Source organism: Arvicola amphibius, chromosome 11 (genome assembly GCF_903992535.2).
Source record: "Arvicola amphibius chromosome 11, mArvAmp1.2, whole genome shotgun sequence".
NCBI classification, from domain to species: domain Eukaryota; kingdom Metazoa; phylum Chordata; class Mammalia; order Rodentia; family Cricetidae; genus Arvicola; species Arvicola amphibius.
In genome coordinates this window covers 93,653,642-93,675,946 of record NC_052057.2, presented here as the reverse complement: position 1 = coordinate 93,675,946, position 22,305 = coordinate 93,653,642, and the positions used below count along the sequence as shown (strand labels likewise).

At 44.6% G+C, this 22,305-nt stretch overlaps 1 protein-coding gene across 1 annotated transcript in view; it reads right to left on the bottom strand.

Annotated features, from left to right (window-relative positions):
• The window catches only part of Aco1 (aconitase 1), a 52,500-nt gene extending 45,628 nt beyond the window's left edge, over positions 1 to 6,872 (bottom strand). The window contains 1 exon segment of the mRNA XM_038347365.2: positions 6,719 to 6,872. The gene's annotated coding sequence lies outside the window, so the exon portion shown is untranslated.
• Positions 6,873 to 22,305: the final 15,433 nt, after the last annotated feature.

The window sequence follows — 22,305 nt, the reverse complement described above, 5'->3', positions numbered from 1 at the left end:
TCCCTTTACTAAAGATTGAATCTACACCTGAAAACACATTCACTAAGCAGACTCAAGAACCACTCTTATCTAAAAGTGACCCAGTAAGATACATTTTTAGGCATTTTTCCTGTGGTGGGAAGAAGCATTGTAAGGTCGGATACTTAAAGGCGCTAGACAGATGTTAAAAAATAAAAAATAGAAAACTCTTAAAAACAAAGAAGGCAAACAACTGGTCCATTACAATTCTTCAAAACTTTCAAAAATCTATGCAGATGGGAGAAACTTTACAGTAGGCAATGTCTGAAAATGTATCTTTTATACTCATTTTTTCTCCAATGATTCTTACAAAAAAAAAAAAAAAACCAACTTTTAAATAAATAAATAATTTGGGAGGCAGGGTTTCTCTGGGTAGCCCTGGCTGTCTTGGAACTACTCTGCAGAACAGGTTGGCCTTGAACGCAGAGATCCAACTGGCACTGCTTATTAAGTGCTGGGATTAGAGGTATGCACCACCACTGCACTGCAAAAATATTCCTAACGCACACGAGTGGTTTTGCCTTCATGTACGTATGTGCACCATTTGGGTGCCTGGTACATTTGGAGAGGTCAGGAGGAGGCATGGGAGCTGGAGTTACAGGTGGTTGTGAGCTACAATGTGGGTGTTGGAAACAGAACCCAGTCCTTTGGAAGGTCAGCCTGTGCTCTTAAGTCGCTACCTCTCCAGACCCCTTCCAGGGAGTCTTATCAGTGCCATCGCGGTTTGGTGTGTATTTCTTCAGTATCTTCTTTGCGGTAATTACTAGGTAGTGCAGGAGAAAAGAAAACAAAAAGACACACCTCTTCTACGAGGAGTACAACCTAAGAGAAAAGAATAACACCAGCACACGTTTCATTACAGCAAGATGAGGGCCAGGAGAAAGATCAGCAGACAAAAATAGCTACAGCTGGGATTTGAGGGAGGCCTTAGGAAAGGCAGAGTCTCTAGGGCAGAGGGAGAGCAAAGGCAGAAACTGAGAATGCTAGCAGGGCTGAAGAAGTCACCAGCTGCACCCGGCTCACAATGGGCAGTCTAAGGAGAATAACAAACAAATGGCAGAGAACCCAGCAAGGACTGTGCTCTTTCTTGTTGCTGCTAAGTACCTGGAAATGAAGAGGAAAGGGAAGGGAGGGAGGCGAAGAGGATATGGATGGAAGTGAGACAGGCCAGCAGGCAATGCTCAGAACCTGAGATGCCGTGTGCCGCAGATGTCTTAATAAAATAGTCAAAAATGAGAGCATGAGTTAACAAGGGGGTAGGACAGAGGGCAGGGGTGGGGGGACAGAAAGAGAGGCAGAGGCAGAGACAGGGGCGGGGGAGCACCTGACAGGAAGATGGTCAGCCGATGGCACTAAACCTATGAAGAGCCTTCTAAGTTCTCAGACAAAAGGCCAAAGGGTCACAGTAGATTCCAGGGGGAAGTCCACACAGCACATGTGACTCCAGCAGGCAGCGTGCCTGCTTTTAGTTCCCCATTCCTAGGGCTCTTATTTCCCCTCTTCCCACTGGGAAAAAGATCTGTGAAGCTCTGCTGCCAGGCAGGCTGTAGGTAACTCAGCATAAGGGTGGAGCAGCTCTTTCCAACAACTGGAGAGGCTGGCTTTGATCTAAGCAAGTTTAGAATCGGTACTGGAAAGTGCTGAAAGTGAGGCTGAGGAAAATCCAAAACCCAAGTTAACCGTATCACCAAGAGAGACCCACTCAGTACCGTGGCAACCTAGTATCTTTACCCAGGTGAGTGCACACAGACACATGCACGCACACATGCAACACTCATCTACTTAACACATACACAGACACACGCATGCACACACACGCACACACTCACCCACTTGAACACATGCACAGACATACGACAAATGTGCACATGCACCCACTTGAACACACACACACGTACACATGCACACATGCATATGTTCACCCACTTGAACACATACACACATCTATGTATGCATGTGAACACACATTTTCTTGCCTCAGAAACAGAGAATAAGAGGGAAATAGTCTTTTCAGACCTTTAATTTTAAAAACCACGCAGCAGATTTTTGCAACACTAGTGCAAGGGGTAGCAAAGGGCCTGTCAAGGAACACTTTGATTTTAGGACTTCTACCTTCCGGCAAGAGTTTAAGTCAAACACTAGGAATGCAATGAAGTTTCTGAGTTAGTCTATACCAGCATCACATATACTAGTTCAGAAATGTGATGTGACAATGTCACGTGATGTGGTGGATTGAATAAGAATGGCCCCGATAGGCCCATATATTTGAATGCTAGGTCATCAGGGAGTGCCACTATTAAGAAGGATTAGGAAGTGTGGCCTTGAGGGAGGAAGTGTAAGCCAGGCCCAGTGTCTCCCTCTGCCTGCTGCCCGAGGATCTGATATAGAACTCTCAGCTATGTCTCCGGCACCACGTCTCCCTCAGCGTCTCCATGTTGCCATGGTGATAACGGACCAAACTTCTGACACTAAACCTCTGAGGTGGCCATACGGACGTCTTTTCACAAGAATAGATATTTGTGGGGAGCAGCCCTTTCACTAAATAAATTACCTATCTCCCTTTACAGGCATAGGCTGTTGGGATGTAAAAACACCCTGTGTTACAGGATGGGTGAGCATCTAATACCAAAACTAAGAAGGAAAGGGTTCCTCACTTGTTTTCACCCGGCCTCACCACTCCGCAATAGCTACTCTTAATGGCTTGGTATTTCTGTTCTACGATTCTGGGGCAACTTTAAATTCACGGGTGTGAGATCACGCATGAATACAACTTATGCATGTATACAGGTAACAAATAACATGTGTCTATAGTATGTGTACAAATATGTACATATATGTATATATAACATATAATAATGATTATAATTATATTTATACATACACACATGTATAAGGAAGATTTGTCCCTCCCCTGCAGTGAGGATAGGTGTTAGAGATGCTACTGTTTGGGGCTCACAGTCCAAATCCACACTGCATTAGAAGGCAGGTCCATCCACCCAGTGTATGATGCCTCCTGAGAGTCGGGAGGAAGGATTCGCATTCACTGGGCATGCCATGTGAACAGCCTACTTTGGATTTTTTTTATGATTGATTCTAAGTCCTCTGTAGTTTCTACTTCCACATATATCCACCTTGGAGATTCCAGTCTCAGAATTCCTGAAGAATCTCCTTTTCTTAAAAAAATAACACATCCCATACCTTGTATCTTTGTTCAGGCTAAAGGGTCTGGTTTTGCTTAAAAAAAAAAGAAAAGAAAAGAAAACAGAAAAGAAGCCAAACAAACCAAATGCACCTTGGCTCCAACAACAGCAGCAATGTGCTGATAAATGTCTAGCGATTTGTTCCCCAGGTAGAAAAAGCTCAGACATGGTGCACTGGAAGATTTCCATGGTGTAGATACTGTCATCATGGCTCATTTCAAGCTGCAGAAATGCAACACTGCTGGGCACAGAGGTGAGAAGAAACGTGCACAAAAGCTACCATAAATCTCTTTCAGAAAATCAGGAGTGCTTGGGACACCTACTAACAACAGCCTAATTGTGAAGTCAGAGACACTAAAGCTCTGAGAAATCCAGTATGCTCTACAAGGCTAGTCCAAGAACTGACATCAGGTTGGAAGGGATTTTCCTATCCAGACTCCTGCGGCCTCATGAAGAGGTATTTCCTCCTAAAGGACAGAAAAGACGAAATAAGATGAAAGATATTATTTGCCAGGCACATGGTAATAAATATTGGTTTTGTCAGCTTCACGGTGTAGGCCTCTGGTTTCCCTCGCGTATGCGTCTGAAGTGCTCTTTACTAGTGGGTATTGTTCTTCTCTCAGGACCGTGTTTCATGTACACACGTAGACAGGGCACTGTCTCAACTGGACAGTCCTTACCTATGCTCTTGACTGGACGTTCCAGACAGGCCTTGCATCTTCTACACCCATTAAGTTCCCAAGGTCCAGAAGAGTTGGGAACAAGATAAATACCTTCTCAAGGGGTGATTAGGGGAGGCTCCACCAGCAGTGTCGAGTTGTAGACAACGAACACAAGTGCTGGAAGTTTAGATCCTAACCTCCTTCTCCCACCTGTGGGAACTACAGTCGTGCACAAATCACTTCTATCAGCCCAAGTGTTGACGCTGCTCCATTAGAACACGAAAGCCTCTTTGGGTAGAGGATACAGAAATCTCTTTGTTTTGATATGTGTAGTTGATAATACGAATACAACTTCTATCTCAAACTGGTATAGACAGAACACAAAGCAAAGGAAAGAGTCTAATGAAGGATTCTATCCATCACACAAATGCTCCGGACAACAGCTTTCTTGTGGGGGCAGAGACAGAACTGTTGTGGCATATTAATTTGAGACGTGTTACATTCCTTTATGCTATGGAATATTCGTTTAATGATGCAAAGACATTTTACATTTGATTAAATAAAATAAACTTGGTGTCAGGAGGTTGAGTCAGCAACTAGCTGACAGGAAGTGGTAAGGAGGAACCATGAGTACCTAGGGTTCTTAAGTGGGGGCGGAGCAGAAGGACACCCTGTATTGAGGGGAGATGCGAGCTAAGAGAGAAGATTAGCTACTTGTTCAGCCTCTTTAAGCCAGCCGGATTTCACCTCAACCGTTGAAGTCTGAGTTTTATAGAGTGATAGAGATCTATATAAAGTTCCCTTTAGTAGCCGATAGAACCAGTGCCTGAGGAAACAGAATTCCCACCTGGATGCAGCCAGTGTAGCCAAACCCTACTGGTAGCAATGGAGTTGAAATTGGCAATTAGGATATCAATTGCTTAAGGCACAATCACGAATTTAATGAGAAACAACAGAAGACCACTCACAGTGATAGCCAGGAACATGGAAATGAAAGAACTCAAAGACTGGGAAGCATAGCTCAAGAAATCGAAGGCTAGAAACTACAAACAGAATTGAACACAGCGGGGGGGGGCAGGGGGGAGCTGCAAAAGCATGTCATCCTGTTAGTCTATTTATTTATTTATTTAGATTTTTCAAGACAGGGTTTCTCTGTGTAGCCCTGGTGGTCCTGGAACTAGCTTTGTCGATCAGAGCTGGCCTGACATATTGCCTATGGCTACATACACACAGCAGTATGAGAACTGCATGGTTGTAATTTTTGCTGTCTGCTCTTTTACGCAAGAAATCTGCTGATCCATATTAGCATATTCAAAACACAGGGTTTTTTTTGTTTTGTTTTGTTTTTTTCTATCAAACATTTTGGAAGACTTGACTAACACTCCATACCTAGTATCTGGTCTTGAACTCAGAGAGATCCTCCTGCCTCTGCCTCCCGAGTGCTGGGATTAAAGATGTGTGTCACCACTATCCAGCTCACTACGCTGATATTTTAAAAATGAGCTCTCAACTACTTGGTAATCTTACACCAACCCCTATACATTTGGCACGGTCTCTCTACACACACTTCTGAGAACCCACAGGTCCAGTTTGCCACATCAGTCCTGCAATCCTGATGCTTACATGGGTTAACTCCACAAGCACAGTAACAACCAAGGCACGCATGAACATTACTGAGTTTGCAGAAGGCCGCAGCCACCATCAAGTGTGGGGATCCAGTACTTAGTTCCAAAGTGAGGCCAAGAGTGGCCCTGAATATCAGAGATGGAACACTGAACACTCTCCATGGTGCTGGGTGGAAGGTTCATAAACAAGGTAATGAACCTAGTGAACTATGCCTCCCAAGCTACTCGATGTGTGGGGCAGAGAACATCTAGGGATCCGCAAGGCCAACAACACTTCCAAACCAACCGGAGATGCTACACTTTCAGGAGTACACTTGAAAGTCTCCAGCAGCTACATGACACGACCACACTGCACCAGACTGAAAGCAGAAGCAGACAGGTATAAGACTCCACCTGTAGGCCGGGTGGTGGCACTCCGGAGGCAGAGGCAGGTGGGTCTCTGTGAGTTCGAGGCCAGTCTGGTTTACAAAGAGTGAGTGCCAGGACGGCTAGAGTTGTTACACAGAGGAACCCCTGTCTGGGGGAAAAAAAAAACATTCACCTGTCTTCTTCTAAGCAGAGATTTGTAGAAATGTAAAACAATGTTATTCGTCATAACTTGGTTTTGGAAAATATAGGATTTTAGAAAGTGTTATGTTCTGAATTATTAAGCATATTAAGTGTCTGTAAGTGTTATTTATACACGGCAATTATCAATAGGTACAGCCCATATAACAAAGGTTCTGTTAAGTGCTCAAAAGGTCCTAAGTCCAAAAGTTCAGCAACTTCTGCTTAGAGGCTGTCAAGCGTGCTTCAGGGAGATGTGCGGTTCTAGTGTACAGGCCTGGCCGGCTAGTACAGTCCCGTTCTCCTTGGGTTTCTCAATCAATCACCATGGGTTCTGAGCCCAACCATTCCACTGAGGGGATCTCTCGCCCTCACGCCACTTCCATTCGCCCCCTCTTGGGCACTCCCTCATTTGCCGGCACAAGCAGCCTTCTCTATCCCATAGGCCTGGCCTGGCAGACTCCCCGGCGCGGCTCACACAGCCAAGGCGAGAACTCCCGGGGCGCCGAGTAGAGCCACTCCCAGCCCAAAGCGACGCTAGCTGAGGAGCGGGCGGAGAGGTCACCCCAGGAACGAGCTCCGCGGCCTCCCCCAGCTCGTCCTCTGTCCCCGCGGTCTGCAACGTGAAAAGGCCTGCGCGGACGCTCCGGGCCCGCATGGTACTCACCGCTCACAGTGGGGCTCCGCAATCACACAGCCGGCTGCTACCAAGGACCCCGGCCGACTCGGCGCTCCTCCCGTTGAGCGGTCCTCCGGACGCTGCAGCAGCGAGGCGGGACCGTGAGTGAGCGGGCCGGAACCAGCTGCTGCACCCGAGGGGCGGGGCCGGGGTCTCGCCACGCCCAGAGGGGGCGGGGTCCGAACACCTCCTCCCTCTCAGGAGGAGCCTGGACCCCCATCCTTCCTTAAGGGCCAAGGAAGAGGGGCGGAGTCTAGGACCTATCCCGCCCCAAAGGCCTGAACTTGAAGCTGAGACCAAGGGGCAGAGCCTGGGACACCTCTTCTTCCCAGAGCCCGAAGACAGGCCATGATCGAGGGGCGGGGCCTGGGATCTACCCCGCCCCGAGGGCCGGTCCGGAGAGATGTTGCTGAATAGCGGAGCCTGAGCCCGCCCGGCCCAGTTCTCAGATCCCGAGAATCTGGGCCCCGGGCGGGGGCAGAGCCTTGGACCTGCTCCGCCCAGCTCCGTACAGTCCAGACCTGAGGGCCTGAAACTGACGGCCCAGGCGCTTTGACCCTAGAACCTCCCGGCTCCGCCCCATAGGCGGGAGAAACTGGACCTGGGGTTGCGAGCAGCTTTGCTAGTGGCTCAGTCCCAGGAAGTGCATAGCTGACTAGAAGGCTTTTCCTTGTCGGGAGCGTGGAGAAGGCTGACTGTCGCTCACGTGGCGCAGGGTGTAATGTGTAATTGCCTGACTGGCACAGGGAGTCCGAAGAAGAAAGGTATCCTTTCCCTGCCTTTCGTTTAAAAGCTTGGCGGTCAGTACAGACTTCATTTTCTGAGTGCTTCAGTACACTGCATAACCAATCATCTCCCTGTCTCCCTTGTCCTTAATTTCTTGTTCCCACCCCAATTCTTGTTTAGTTTAGGGTTCTTCGTGGGATTTTAGTTGTTTTGGGGTTTTGGTATATTTTTGAGAAAAAAATCCCACGGGGCCAAGGCAGACTTCGAGCTCACTGTTTGCTGGAACTCAGTGTGACCTTGAACTCCCTGCACACACCTACCTTTCAAGTGCTGGATTGCAGGTGTGCCCCCACCATGCCCAACCCTTGAAAAAGACGGTTTCCCTGTATTTTACTTGGACAAGGCATGGGAAGTGAACACCAGGAATAATCTGTAGAAATAGGACCTCAACACTTCTGTGGCTTACTCAGAAAGGCACAATTTCTATGTATAAAGTTAATTTGTAGTATTGCTTGAATGAGCAAAATATAGAGTAAATGACTAGGATCTAAGGACAGACACCTGGCCAGAGATGGGTGTTCCGCTGCTCTAGGTTGCTCCCTTAGTGTTGAAGACCCGGGAGTTCCAGGAACTCTTAGGCTGGGCTTCAGTTCCAAGCTGTCAAAGCTGGAGGCTTATTATCGCTTTGGGTACTCAAGGCAGAGGCCCGTTGCTTAGGATTTAGAGTGCCCAGCAAACAGTAGGTAGACTTATAACTCTTGAATTTCAGTGTAAGGAATTGCTGTCAAAGAACCCAAGCTTTGCAGTGCCTCCCTGACCTGGAACCCTTTAGCCACTCCCTAGTGTTATGGCTCAGAGCTCTTGGAGGGCTCTGAAACTCTTAACTGCCTTCTGTGTTAGTGCTCTGAGCTTTGGCTGAGTTCCCTGGCACATGGTGTCTCTCTGGGGCTGGCTCTTCAGCTACATCTTCTCTGCCGGCGCCAGTGCTGCTGCCTTTGCCATCAGATATGGATGTTTCGAAGTCTTAGTTTCCCTCTGCACAGGCTGATGAAGGCTATAAGTAGGCAAGAGATTATTTATGAGGTGCTGTTACTGTGCCTAATATCACAATCCCAGGAGGCAGTGCACAGGAGAGAATCCTTTCAGACTAATGAGACAATTAAGGGAAACAGTCTGCTTGCATAGCCAGAAGAGGGGCATGGCATGCTTGTGTATGGATTGTAAACCCACCAATTATAGCCCTGCATGGGCATAGTTCTACCAATCACGAGTGCTGTATAAACAGAATGACAAGTATCACTTACAAACTAATCATAAGCCTCACATTGCACCAATCACAGTTTATTTTTCTTCTGGAGCCAGTAAAGAGTTACTCTCCTCTGTAGTCTGGAAAAGAATAGCTTCCCAGTGAGCAGGATCATCTAGGGTTTACTGGCTTTGTCTTGCAGTCTTCCGAAGCCAGTGTGGTTTGCTGAAAAGATCATGACAGGAGCAGGGCCTCCCAGGGCAGAAATCGTAGCTTCAACAACAGCCAATGGTTGCAGCACTCCTTGTAGCTGGGGAATAGCTACCAACTGAGGAGCCATATCTCCCTAACCTTGCACTTTGGAGAGTAACTTCTTAAGATATAAGATAATAGAAGGGAAGGCAAAACAACAGGATAATTACAGGGAGATGAAATACTCAACTCTGAAAGGGAGTGTTTTAAGACAGGTAGCAGACAACTCAGAACAGCTTCAGGAAGTCCCCGAAACTGAGCAGATTCACACACCAGCATATATAAGCAGTAAAAATGGTTCAAAGTCATTCTCAGACAAGCCAAGCTGCCTGGAAGAAGCAAAGACCAGCAGAGATTCAGACCAGCCACGCCACCTAGAAATGACACTCTCCAAACCTCTGAATTGCTTGTAAGCTGTGTGCTGTGTTCCAGGACTCTGGCTTTTGTGAGTTGTCATCCATGTGAGGGTGGGTTTTGGTGATGCAGCTGTCTTTGAGTCATTTCTGCTCCTATAAGTAACCCCTCACATATCTTTGTAAGTAACACAAATAAAACTAATTGGTTCACCAAGTTGGACTTTGACGGTATCTGCCCTTTGGTCTCTCATCAGTTTCCTGTCTGGCATGAGTAGGCATTTGTTCTCATCTGCCCAGGAATAGTGTCTCAGCATTTTCCCGTGGCATCTATGGTGCATTTAAAGCAGCCACAATGCCTCGAGGACAGCCTGTCAGTTGCTGAGATGAGTTGCTTGGTAGGTAGATCCCCACCCATGGTAACTGGGTACAAAGGAACATGTTTGATAGCTGTCAGTCGAAAGATCAAAGCTTTCTGGCCCTTAACAGCTTTACTTTAGGGAAAGTAAGCATTTGAAAAGTGCTTGCGATAAAGTCATAAAATTGATCTTTAACCGTGCTTCAACTCTAGCCAGGTGTCCATGGGGGAAGAGTTGGTCCTTCGCAGCTGTCTGGCCAGTCTATACAGTAATTGAAGGGGACTCCCACACAGTGCTAGTAATCAAGGAAGAAAGTTAAAGTGGCTACTTTCTAACTGTGGCAGAGAAACAGCAGAAAATGACCTTGTAAGTGTAAATTTGAAGGGCAGAAAAAAAGAGGGGAGGTCTGTGTTAGAATGACCTAGGATGCTGTGGTAGGGGAGACAGTGGATGGGGGAGAAGGGGAAGGGAACAGTGGGAAGGGGGCAGGGGTATTTGTCCAGAGGGACGAATGACTGTCTCTGGATAGAGAGGAGACAGGCATGGCCCATAGGCAAATGGGTAGTTTATAAAAGCAAAGGGGGAACCCCCGTGTTAGGATGAGATGTTTACTTTTAACTGGGCCCTTAAATGGAGGCTTCTGATTGCTAGACCCCAATACTCTGATAGCTGGACCTTGGTAGTCAGCCTCAGTAGGAGGAAGTGGCCGCAAATAAGGAAATAGAACTTGGTGGCTAGCTTAAGAAAAGCAATCTAATGGTTTCTTAGCAAAACAGAAGGAATTGGGGTGAAGGGCAAGGCATACCAGAGTCACATACTCAAGTGGCCTCGTGTCCCTTCAGTAATACTGCTACCATGTACCGTGTCCAATGGCATAGAACCCCATGGTTGAATCTATACATGCCATTCAGTTCAGCGCTTCCACCCACACTGAAGAGCTGGCAGGTATGAGATGTGCCACGGTGGATTCAGTCCTCAATGCATCTGACTCCTGTGCTTCCATACACCCCTCTCCTATCATGCTACACAGTGTTACCCATACTGTATTTCATCTTGAAGGGGAGGTATAATTTGTTCAGTGAACAGTTTTTCTTGAATGGCCACCGGATGTTAGATGTTCACAACCTCTGAAAGAAAATAATATTAGCATCCTCCAGGGAATCAAGGAGGGTATGAGTAAGGTGAGTGTGTTTGGAAGGCTGGGAGTAGGGTGAGGACAGGTCCAGCGGGCTTTACTTGTATTGAGGCAGCCTTATCTCAAGGCTCTGTGACAATATGGATATAAGTGATCACCAGTGAAGGAAATAATCCAATCCCAGATGTAAAGAGAAAGAAGACAGGTAAGCATGCCTGGCGAAACCTGGGAGGAACATTACCTTCCAGAGCCTTCTATATGAGAGGAGTAATAAAGATTTTATGGGTGTCTTCATTTGCTTTTTGTTCCTGTGATAAAACACTAGCCAAAACAAAGTTGGGCAAGCTAGGGTTTACTTCATCTTAGAAGTCTAGGTAAGAGTTCGTCACTGAAGGAGGTCAAGGCAGGAACCTGGAGGTAGGAACTGAAGCAGAAGCCATGAAGAAATTCTTTTTATTCTCTTGCTCCCCATATCTGCTCAACTTACTTTTTTGTGCAACTCAGGGCCACCTGTCTAGGGTAGCCACAGTGGGCTCCCCTCCCACATCGATAATTAATCAAGAAAATACTCCCACAGTCCTCCATAAAGGCCAATGTGATGGAGGCTTTATCTCTATTGAGATTCCCTCTTCCCAGATGACCCTAGCTTGTGTACAGTTGACAAAAACTAATAGCCCAGCCGGACACCTGTTAAGCTTTAAGGACTGCCTCTTTGTGTTCGCCACAGATATTGTAGACTATGAATGAGTTTGGGATGTGTTATATCTGTTTATGCTGTGGAACATTTGCTTAATGGTGCAAAGATGTGTTGGATCCTTTTTTGTTGCATTTCTTTAACTCTGTGAAGCTGTGTTACTTTACCTGTTGAAAACACCTGATTGATCTAATAAAGGCAGGAGAAAGGATAGGCAAGGCTGGCAGGCAGAGAGAACTAGGAAGAGAAATCTGGGGAGAGAAGATCTAGAAACAAGAGAAGGTGGAGGATTCCAGGGGCCTGCCTACCAGCTAGCTACACAGCCAGCCATGGAGCAAGAGTGAAAGCAGGATCACAGAGGTTAGAAAAGGAAAAAGCCCAGAGGCAAAAGGTAGATGGGATAATTTAAGTTAAGAAGAGCTGGTTAGAAATAAGCCATGCCAAGGACAGGTATTTATAAGAAAGAATAAACCTTCGTGTGTATTTATTTGGGAGCTGGGTGGTGGGCCCCACAAGAGTTAAAAAAAAAAAAAAACAACTACACATGGATTTCATTGCGGTGACATTTGACTTGGGGACACATACTGAGAAATGCACCCCTCAGATCTCTTGAACATCAGTAGGTGCTGGGATGGTATGCAGCCATTGTTGGATACAGCCTCTTGAGGGTTAAAACGTTACAAGGCGCATTACTGGACGTGTGCACTCAGGGCTTTCTCAGTTTGCTGAAGGATCCTAAGAACTATATCTAGCTGACGTGGCATCATGCTTCTCAGTTTATAGAGCACTTTCCTTTGTGCACGTTCACGTCCCTTTCGTAGGAAGGAAGGGTATCAGAGAAAGTGTATGCTGCTTCTCCAGCCTCAGAGTGCCCTGAAAACACACACACTACACTCACAGCGAGGCTGAGTAGACACAAGAGGTAGTTAAAGCTCACCTTTTGAGAAGCGCTGGTGGAGATTCTGACTTCTCAGAATCATGAGGACACCTTAAAAATGTAGCTTTCCAGGTACCCTGTCCTAAAGTATCTGATTCATCCCTGTGGGGGTGGAGTCTGCACTCAGATTCTGAGGAGGCTAAAATTTACCACCCACAATTCTGTTCTTGCATATATGTAGATTGGCACCAGGGTCCTGCCACCTAGGACGATATACTGCATGAGGCCAGGCAGCCATGGTAGTTTGTTCTTCCTCCTCAACATGGAGCTTGACCCATCCATCACGTGCCAGCAAGGGTTTGCTGCCTCTGGCCTGCGGTCTGTCTCTCCACTGCTTGCTCTCTGACTCTTGTTGGCCTCTACGTTGTTCAGTTTTTTCTCGTGTAACACAGAGGAATGAAATCTGTTTGCCAATGAATGAAGGATAAAGTAGTCCTTCTTTATCTGAAGAGACTAGAATATCTATTTTTTTCATTTTTCTGTATGTCTTTTTCATGCCAGAAAAAAAAATGAATATTATTTTTTGTTCTTCTAAAACCCAAAAAGCTATAAACTTAAGGAAAGGCAGGGCTCAGCGTCATCTTTGTGCCATTCAAATTCAACCCTGACCCCCCATTTGCCATGTACTCGTTCTTACTGTCTAAGTCCCTGGAACCTCGTGAGGCCTTCCCAGAACCCCCCGGCCAGCAACTGATAATAGAGCAGCATTTCCCTCAATATAACTAATAAAAAAAAGTGTTATTAGATGTCCATTCAAACAACGGCTGTTTGTGGCTACCAGCACTGTTTCACAAGGAAAACTGAGGTTCAGGGTGGCCATGCTAGTGCTTCATGTCCCCAAACTCCTCCTGGTGATCTCCGTTTGCATGAAGACTCATCTTAACTCCAGAGCTTTGCTTTATGAAACAAAATAAAGCTTTGCTTTATGAAACAAAATAGTCAGATGCTCTGGCATTGTGGAGTATTATAATTCCCACCGTTACTTATAGAAACAGGCAGGCATCAGATAAACTGGGAATGGACTTCAGTCACCATGCAATCTACAATACCTTATTCACCTGTTTTCAGGCTTGTTCTCTGACTGTAGTAGAGACAACCTAGCCGTAGTCTTGTAGTTTAGGGGCACCCAGGTAGATAGTCTTCCTGAGTGGTGGGGTGTTAGAAACGAAGGGCAGCTCAACTGTGAATCTCAGGATTGTTATATATTCCTAAGTGTCTAGTATCCTTCATGTGTGTTAATTTGCTAGATTCTTTGTAAATGCATGCTTGTTTGTCTTTTTTTTTTTCCAATGTCAATAGGAAAATGTCAGGATTGATCTACCAAATCTGTCCAGGCACTGAGATACAATGCCATGACCCAAGGCAGCTGCTACTGATTTATGTGTCCAATGAAATAATTTGGTAGCACTGACAAATAAAAAGAGAACACCTGGCAAATTTGTTGCTTACCTGGCTCATTTCTATTCCCAGCTCGTGAAAAATGGCTTCCACATGTAGGTTTAAGTGCTGGGAGAAAAAATAGTTGGGGGCTGGTCGTGCAGCTCAGTTAGCAGAGTGATTTTTGACATGGAAGGACCTTCTCATCATTCTCCTCCCATTCTTGGTGGCACGAAGTAACAACTGCAGTACAGAATAAAACATCTCGTCTATTCCAAGTTCATCCATGAAGCCACCAAGATTAAGAAAACAGCAGCACGGTCATCTGCTGCCCTCTGTTGACGGAATGTGAACATGTGGTAAACACATTGCCATGGGGAAAAGCCGAGTGTAGTTTTAGCATCAAGAGAGTAACACTAAAACAAAAACGTTAATGGGAGCTGGGGGGAATGCTTAAGAATGTATACTGCTCTTGCACATGACCTGAGTCCAGTTCCTAGCGCCTGCGTCGAGTGGCTCCAGTTACTCCAGATACTGGGAGGATCCAACATCTCTGGCCTTCATGGACACATCTCAGCCAAATGTACATGCATGCACCCACACACCCATGCACACACTAAAAAAAAAACTTGTTTAAAAAGAATAGATATTAACAGATTAATGAACTTTCTGTCCCTTAAGACTGTTCACTGACTGTCCCAAAGGTCAGACTAGAGATAAAAACATTTGGTCAGCAAGTTGACTTTGCTAAGAGCTTGGTATTGTGGGTCCCAGAATGATTATGACTACATTAATTAGTAACTGGGAGAGTTATTGCTGTTATTATCTTCCCTGCATCCTTTGTTTACCATTTCAATGTTTACTCAAGCTTGGGCAGTGTTCATCTTTGACATATCAAAATCTAACGTTGATTGTGACTTTTGTTTTTTCCTGGTAATACCTGGTTTGTGCCACATCCTAACCACTTTATTCCCCTTTTCATTTCTGTGCCATCATTGCCTGGTATGTTATGCCCTTAGATGCTAACTTTTCAAGGCATTATTATTGTTTTATGTGCTTAATATTTATTAGGACTTACACACATACTGTCTAGCTTTGTTCTTCATTCATGCCCAGCTTCCTTCAGAGGTTCTTGGCTCCTATGCAGTTAATAATATTTCTTACTATTTTCTCTAATATCTGTTTACTGCTAGCAGTCTTTCACGGGGTTCCTTTGAGGAGTAATTCCCTTCCTCCTCCTTTCCTCTGCCCATCTTTGTTCTCCCTTCATCCCTTCCTTTTTTCTGTTTCCACAGGATTAACTCAGGCTAGTTAACATGGTGCTCAATGCGTAGCTGAGGATGACTTTGAACTTCCAGTCCTGCATCTACTTCCCGATTGTCGGAATCACAGGCCTGTACTGTGGTTTATGTAGTGCCAGGGATCACACCCAGGGCCTCATGCGTGCCAGGCAAGCACTCTATGGACTGAATGACAACTCTAGTCCCCGATTATTTTTTTTCCTCAGCTCTTAAAAATGGCCAGACCTTCTGGCTACCATAGTGTTTGTTGAGAAGTCTTCTCTTAGTTTAAATCTCCCTTCTTTGAAGGTTAATTTCTCTGGGATATTTTTAATAATCGGTTGTCTTATTTCCCTGTTTAGTTTGACATTGCTAAGAATTCGTTAATTTTTCTGCTGGAAGTCCATTCTAGTTGGCTTTCTGTTGCTATGGTAGAGCACTGACCGAAAGCAATGTGGGGAGGAGAGGGTTAACTTGGCTTACACTTCCATGACACAGTCCTTCCTTGGGGAGGTCAGATGACTGGTAATTTATTATAGCTCTAAAAAGAAACTAAAGAGGCAAAAGGATTTTTTTTAAAAAAAAATTTGAATAATCACGTGTCTAGGGAGAACCAGGGAGAAATGCTGCTTACAGACCTGCTTCCCAGACTGGCTCAGCTACCCAAGTGCCTACGCATTGCACTGCCCATAGTGGTCTGGGCCCCTACCACGTCAATCAGCAATCCTGAAAATGACCCAGAGACCTGTCCCCAGGCCTATAAGATGGGAGCGACTTCTCAACTGAGATGACCTCTTTCCAGCTATATCTAGGTTTATGTCATGTTGACAGAAGTTAACTATGACAATATTCATAAGGTTTGAAAATCTTCTTCATAGCCAGGCGGTGGTGGCTCACACCTTTAGTCCCAGCACTCAGAAGGCAGAAGTAGGCGGATCTCTGTGAGTTTGAGGCCAGCCTGGTCTACAAAGGAAGTTCCAGGACAGCCAGGGAGGGCTACACAGAGAAACCCTGTCTCAAAAAACCAAAAACTAAACCAAAATAGAACAAATCTTCTTCATGTGACATGAAGACGGTAAACATCTGTCTGGTATACTTCCGAGTTCACAATAATGACCTACTTTCCTTGACATTTCCTGGGTTAAGGGACAAGACATGTGATTATTCAAAAATTAAAAAAAAATCCTTTTGCTTCTTTATAGTAGTTTCCTCTTAAAGCTGTAATGAATTACCAGTCATTTAGAAGGTCAGAACACTATTAATTTTTGTCTTATGTGTTGTGCAGTGGAAATGTGAAATGGGACCAGTAGGCTGAGGCCAAATTGTTGGCAGAACTATATTCCATCGAGAGTGCGCAGGGAGAACCCACTCCCTTTCCTTTCCTGCCGCCAGTAACCCCGTGTGTTCTTTGCTGTGGCCCCTTCCTCCACCTTCATAGCCAGCAGTGGCCATCATCTCTGACCTCGCTCTCTCCACATCTTCTTTCAGCTCTGGCTCTCTTGTTCTCCTTTGATAATAAGGTTCTCTGGGATTACTTGGACCCATGCCAGTGAGATTATCCTTATTCTTCACCCCTCCTGATCTACTCTAGTCACAGCTATGTGATTCCTTTGGCCAAGTTAAGTGTGGTCACCTCAGTGCTTCCTGATGAGACACAGAGCCATTGCATGTGCTGTATTCTCCTAGATCCCTCCACTTCATCACAGACAAAGAGAGCCGGAGCAATAGGATATCCATGCTGCTTTCTGTACCTTCCTGTAAAGACTCCCAGGACTCAGACATCTTGCACCTTCTTCAAGATTCATGAAATAATAACAGGTTTTATCAACTGCAAGAGGAGAAAATACCAAACCTTGATGGGCATCTGAATTTTATTTCTTTCTTCGTCAATACTTGAATATCTTTATTAGCTACTTGCTTCTTAGCTTTTTATTAACTACTTGGTTCTCTTTAGGTCTAATTCTTCTAGAAAAGACAAATAAACATTTTATCATTCTCATCAATCATAATTACTCATATACTGCTAGTTTTCAGAATAATAAGCTGGATCCCTATGAGTTTTGGAAGAGACCAGTGTGCTTTTCTTAGCAGGATGAACTCATGAATCTAGGCATGTTGGCTTCAAATAGCTGCACCATCATTTTGACTGATGCTTAAATTAATCTAGTTTTACTCAGTAGGACTGTTTTCAGGTTGGCTCCTGAATCCTTTTGATGTCACAGTCACCTTTAATTGCTTCCGTCTCTCACTCGTTTTGTTCGATGTATTTCCCAGACATAGCACCTGCCAATTCTCCAGGAAGCCCTGTTTCCCTTTAGTGGGAAATGGTTTTTAAAGACTGTAGTCTGAGCACTGTGGGACTCACTGCTGTCTAGTTGATCTCTATAGAAACAATACATTTGGCTTTTGTTTGTTTCTTTGCTTAAACAGAGTTTAACTCAGAGGTATCTGGCCAAACAGAACTGTAGTTCAACACCAAAATCAGGGTATAAAATAATAGATTTGAATCTGAGAGGCAACAATTTAATCTCCACAGGTACAAGTCTCCATATGAAGTAATATTTTTTAATTTATAAGCAAAATAGTATGTATTTGTATATAAAGTTATACCCTTATGTTTTGATGTATGAATACACTATGTATGACAGAGAAATAGATAATTAAGTCATGTAATATAGATTATTCATGTATATCTTGGTGATACAAACACTTAAAATTACTCTGAGAAATTTTAAGCGTGTCACCAACACATAAATAGACCTCTTTAATTTAGTCCTCCCTTTTGTGAGAATATAGTTATGTCTTTGACATAATTATTTCAAATTTATTGGGAATATACCTGGTATTGGGATTTCTGAATCACAGATAGTTCCATTTTTTGGGGGGAAAATGCCATACTATTTCCATAATTGATGTCTGTTTCCTCCAAAGGAATCAGAGATGTGGCTCAAGGGCAGAATGCATACTTGGCATACATAAGACATGGGGCTCAATTGCCACTACTAAAAACAAAATAATATCTTCCGTCTCTCCAGAGTAAAACAAAAACATTCCCAATCATGGAATAATGGAATAATGGAATAATGGAATATAGATATTTCCATCACCAATTAATGCTTTGTTAGCTATTAGATTTTTGCCATTAGCCAATAGGTAATTGTCCTGCTTTTACACATGGTTGGACAATATAGAATAATAACAAAAAATAGTTTTAGCTACTCATACATGGAATGAATGTTTATTCTTCACAACTTTACAACTATATAGAGACACAGCTGACAGAGACGGCGATTACAAGTTACTCTGTCAGTGAGCAAGATGGGCTAAACCCTCGATTGTGGAAGTGACAGAGACACTTTCTGGGGAGCCATGCTTTCTTTTCAACATAAAACGTGCAGAAACTTTATTTTTTTTTAATCTTTTTGAAAATTTATAAACCAAAGGCTGGAGAGATGGTTCAGTGGCTAAGAAGGCTTGCTGCTCTTGCAGAGGACCTGAGTTCGGTTCCCAGCACCTACATAAGGTGGCTCACAACTAGCTGATAAACTAACCTTGAACTGTGGGCAAAACCAAACCTGTTTGCTTTCCACCTTAAACTGCTTTCATTGGGGTTTTAAAAAAATCACAGTAGAAAAATTAACTCATGTGTTATCTGCTCTTCAATTTGATATCCTCTTAGAAAATATAGATTTCCTTATTCTTAGTGGAGGAAACCAATGCATTTCAGCAGACTTGCCCTAAGAGTCAAAAACGTAAATTAAAACATTTCTTAGGCGTCCCAGTAGTTCACATATGTCAAATCTCAAAGAATATTTCCTGCCGAGGAAAATTATTCAGACACATGCTTAACATTCTAGATATATTGCCCACTGGGTTTTGCTGTGTTGGATGGAAATCTGTAAAGGCTAACTTACATATAAATAGCAGTGTTATTAACAGTCACAAAATTAATGAGACCAATAATGAGCTCAAATGTGTAAAATGCCAGGGTTAGCATAAGCACCACGATGCCTCTGTGCATGGCATTTTTTATTTTGCCACAGGGAAAAGTTCTGTGAGCTGATTCCCTAAGCTGAGCCAATAAATTATTACTGCAATTAAACTGCTCATTCTCTTAGTTGTTGTTGCAACTTTTAGAGAGGAAAAAAAGTGAAGTACTCTTGAAGGAGACATTTATTGGTACGTAGTAAGAGTGGGTTTGAACAGAGGTGAAATTAGGTGCAATTCTGCATAGCACTCTGTCATTACAGGACTAAAACATATTTACTGAAAAAGACTTTGCACACACACACACACACACACACACACACACACTCTTCAAAACTACGCACAATCCTATATTCCATCGATGACCTATGAGTGCCAAAACGTTTGCTTCAGCTTGTCTCTCTAAGTGAGGAATACATAATCGGTAGTTTAAGTAAACGTAATGTCTTAGTCAGTGCTCTGTTGCTGTAAAAAGACACCAAGACTGAGCCCCTCTTATGAAAGAAAGCATTTAGCTGGGGGATTCCTTAGAGTCTCAGCGGCTTAGTTCATTGTTATCATGGTGGGAAGCAAGGCAGCATGGAGGCAGGTGCTAGAGCAGTCACCTGGGAGCTGCATGGTGATCTGTAGGCAGAGAGAGAAAGCCTGGGTTTGCTGCTTGAAACTTCTGAGCTCACCCCCCAGTGATACACTTCCCCCAACAAGGCCACATGCCACACCCCTAATCCTTCCCAAATAGTGCCACTCCCTAATGACAAAGCCTTCAAATATATGAACCTGTGTGGGGGGGGGTCATTCTTATTTAAGTCAGCACACATAGTATCAGAAGCGTTGGGTGATTGAAATCTAATTGAAAGCACAATTTTTGCATTGTTGTGGTATGGGCACATAATAACATACCCGTCAACAATGAAAAGTAACACACTTTCAATACATGCATCAACATGAATTCTATTTCCATCTAATTATTTAGTAAAAAAGTCCCACATGAGTACATTCTGTGTGTTTCTTTTACATAAATTTCAGGAAATACAAATCAGTCTGTAGTGGCAGCACCAATGTGTTGATCTGGAGTATTTGGGGGACTGAAACACAATAGAAGAATGAATTTCAAAGAGTCATGAGGGTATTTCTGGAGGTGATAGATACACCTATCATTTTGATTATGTACTTTCATAAAACTGTATAGGTGCATTCTTTAGGTAGGCTTCTCTGTAGTTTGACAAAACACTAATCAAACTTAACTTAGGAGAACAAATGGTTTATGATCTTTCAACTCTCAGATTACAGGTCGTCTCTGAAAGAATCCAGGACATGGGTCCTCCTGGTTTCAGCAACACTGAGTTTTCTGCCCTGTGTCTACCATGAAATCAATTAGTTTTCCCTCCACTTTTAAAGTTACCCTAGGCTCAGGGAGGGGATCTGAGCTCTGTCTCCCCTAGTTGCTGTCCTCAATTCCCATGTAGGCTGGCAGGACTTGGATTGTCTGGGAGGTCCCTTCTTCTTTGGGCAATTTTTGACCCAGTGTCCCTCTTCCTTACAACAGGCACATTGATTCTTTCCTGTGTTTGGTTTGTGGTGTTGTTCTCTCTCATCCCGCTGAGTTGGCTTCATGTTCCTGGAGTTTGTGGCCATGAGGATTTCTCTCAAGTCTTCCCTGTGCTGAGCTTGCTGTTGTTCTAGGATCCTGGCAATACTCTTTTCCTGTCTCTTTTCTTTCTTTTCCTCTCTTTGTTCTGGTGTCTCTCTCTTATTACACACCTTTTCCACCTCAGATTCTTTCCCCTAACCTTTCTAAAGACTGTAACTTTTTCTTAATATCTGGTGCTGCCTGGTTTATGTAGGCGAACATTATCATCTGGGCTGACTCTTCTCTCTCAAGATTATACAGTATGTATTGGCAGAAAGCTTCTAGAAGTCGCTCTAAATAAACTGCTGGGCTTTCCTCTGGCCCCTTGCTCTGAGCGGCCTCCAGAATCTGATTCCATTCCTTGGTGGTGAGCAAGATTTTCAGGAGTTGCTGGCAATCATCCCACGTGGGCTGATGGGTGAATAGAGCAGTCTCTAAGAGGTTAAGATCTTGGAGATTTTTTTTAAGAAAGGGACATTCTGGGTGCACCACTTGTAAAGATCACTGATGGCAAAGGGCCAATAGTGGAAGGGTGGGTGTTCCCATCTTCATCAGGAGGACCTACTGGCTGGAGTGGGAGGGCAACCAGCTTGGGTTGTAGAGTTGCCCCCCTCTGGCTCCTAGTGGCTTGTGTGGGTCCTTGGGGTGGCTCTGTGGGTGCAGGTGGGTCTGCCTGTGGGGAGGCTGAGCCGGGGGGGGGGGGCTTCAGGTCTAAGGGAAGAGTAAGGAGGAGGGAAGACATCTGAGTCATCTGATCCTCCCTGGAGGACAGGCTTGGCCTCTTCTCAGGGTTTTAAGGGAAAAATCTGGACAGGCAAAGGGTGTGCAGTTGGATTAGGCAGAAGGAAAGGCTTAACCCACGGGAGGGGTCATGGACTCTGCGGATGAGACCTTGCCAGGTCTCATCATGTAAGGAATCTAATGCAGGTGTCCTGGGTGAGGTTGAAAAACAATGTCTTCAACCTTAGGAATCAAATTCAGGTGGAAGGGTCATTCCCTGGACCAGCCCACATTGAAAGAGGGCCATTGGGAAGAACAGAAAGTGACCCATTTACACTTCTTTACATCAACACTGTTGCTATGAGCCATGTCCTTTATATCTTTCCAGTGGGCTCAGGTGAGGTCCAAGGGGGAAGAAGGAGCAGTCCCCATGGTGTGTCCAGTCAAGTCAGACATCAACAGAGATACAAAGACAAAACACACAAGACCGACAAACACAACAGTTAGTCAAAGGGCCCAAAACATACCCCTGAGGATACCAGATGGTCAGTTTGTTGAGAGACCAGAGATTCAGCCTTGACAAGACCAAAACCACGGGGATGGTAAGGGTACCTGATCACCAGAGACTTCAGATTCAGAGTCACAGATGGGGCCTGACTGGGTCCCTGATGGGATGGTTTCAGATGAGAGACCCCCATCCAGATGAGGAAAGGGGATGTCTCCTGATTCCTCCAGGTTGGCCCTCTAACACATCTGCCAGGGCAAATTGACTTGTTCAGATTCATATTCAGATTCCAAGATCTGGGCTGACAAAAATGGAAGACAGACAGACAAGACTTCTATCACAGATTTACCACGGTCGATCAAAATAAACCTTCA